This window comes from Monopterus albus, unplaced genomic scaffold (genome assembly GCF_001952655.1).
Source record: "Monopterus albus unplaced genomic scaffold, M_albus_1.0 scaffold24.1, whole genome shotgun sequence".
Lineage (NCBI taxonomy): Eukaryota > Metazoa > Chordata > Actinopteri > Synbranchiformes > Synbranchidae > Monopterus > Monopterus albus.
In genome coordinates, this window is record NW_018127904.1 from 2,732,467 (window position 1) to 2,734,378 (window position 1,912).

A 1,912-nucleotide genomic window follows, 5' to 3' on the forward strand; every position below is an offset into this window, starting at 1 on the left:
ACAGTTTTTCAGAATCTTTACGGCTCGTTCCCTGTACGACACAGAGAGAAGCTAAGGATGAATTTTAAAGTTGGAGATATGGTTAGAATCTCAAAATTAAGGCATGTATTCTCAAAAAAATACGAGCAGGGATACAGCGATGAATTATTTAAAATAACGGAGTGTGTTCCCAGGATACCGCCTGTATACAAAATTTGTGATTATGATAATGAACCGGTGCAGGGATCGTTTTATGAAGCTGAGCTGCAGAAAATTATAATTTCCAAAGACAAAAAATATCACATGGAAAAGATTTTGAGCCCGTTGGATTTAAAGGGCAGCTGGGAAGTAGCTTTGACTGATCTCAGCTATTCAAACACATGGTTCAATATACCTCTGGGAGGTGACAGACTTTTTTGGCAGGACACATGGCAACACGGCGCGCCAGAGAGAGCGGAGATTCCTATTCCTGCCAATGAGGAAAAATACAAAGTGCACAACGAATGGTTGGGGCGAGGAGTTTACACCAGAGAAAGCATTCTGAATCAATTGAGCATCCATCTAAAAAGAATTTCTGATATTAGTATTCGTTATGAACGTTATACGCAAGATCTAATCTGGACAGGGAGCAGCCGCTACACACTTAAATTTGCAGCCCCCTTAAATTACATACTAGGAGTGAAAAAAAATGAATGGTTTAACGGAGGCCCCGGACCAATCCGTTCGCCGCATCCTACGGATTTAAAAGCTGGTTTTTATCACATCTATATCTATTCCGATATAGTGAGCCACCAGCTTGTTGGTGATACCGCAGCTCCCCTGTTACACTGTGTAACAATGGAAGGAGAGCACGGAGACCTTATTACAAAAAATTTTAATCCTGCACACTATCTTCCTCTGGCAAAGAACCACATTGACACAGTTTATATCGAGTTAAAGACTGACCAAAACTCCCCGGTGCATTTTACATACGGAAAAACGATAATAATGTTACATTTCAGACCCTGTGTTAAAACATGACAGTGCAGGTGTACCAAGCTGATCCCTATAGATTTATAAGCTATTATGAGGATCAAACGGGCACAGGAATTTCAGGATTTGGTGGCTCGGGTGTGCAATACGGCAGGGGGATTGGAGCGATTTTTTCAAAACTATTTCGTTTTGTAATGCCTCTGATGAAAACGGGGTTCAATTTGGCAAAGCCTCATTTAGCATCCTCTGCTAAAAATATAGCCTCGGACGTGGTCAGCAAGGCCATGACCAGGCTAACTTCCAACCAAGGGCCTGACCAGGAAGGATCGGGTTTTGGAGTTCTGGGCAAAAGAGCTAGGGGCCGCCCACCAGGCCAGCATTTGCCACCCCTTAAAAGAACACGCAAACAACTTAAAAACAAAAAGAAGAGCAGGGTCCCGGTGAGAAGGAGACATAAATCGCTGAGCTCCTCTGCATTAAAGAGCGCTGATATATTTTAAAAGCAACCTTGTCTCTCCTACACTATAAATCGGGTGAATGCGTTTTATCAGAGCTGGATTTATTTTCGTGTCCACTGTCCCAGCTGAGTGTGGAGGACCGACAATATGTGGAAATTTCTCCTATAGCTGCGATAACTGACAGAGCTCCTCTTGAATTTTATGTTGCTGCGGAGGGCGACAAATATTTGGATTTATTTGAATCACTCCTTTTTTTAAGACTCAAAATTACCAACGCAGACGGGTCGGATTTGGCTAATGACGCGCCTGTTGGACTTATCAATTATCCTCTGAATACCATTTTTAGCCAATGCGATGTGACCCTCGGGGATAGAGTAATTTCACAAGCCAGTGCAACTCACGGATACAGAGCAATGTTTGAAACTTTGCTCAACTATTCCCCTGACACTTTAAAAAGTAATTTTTGCTCAGGCCTTTTCTACCAAGACACATCAGGAGCGATG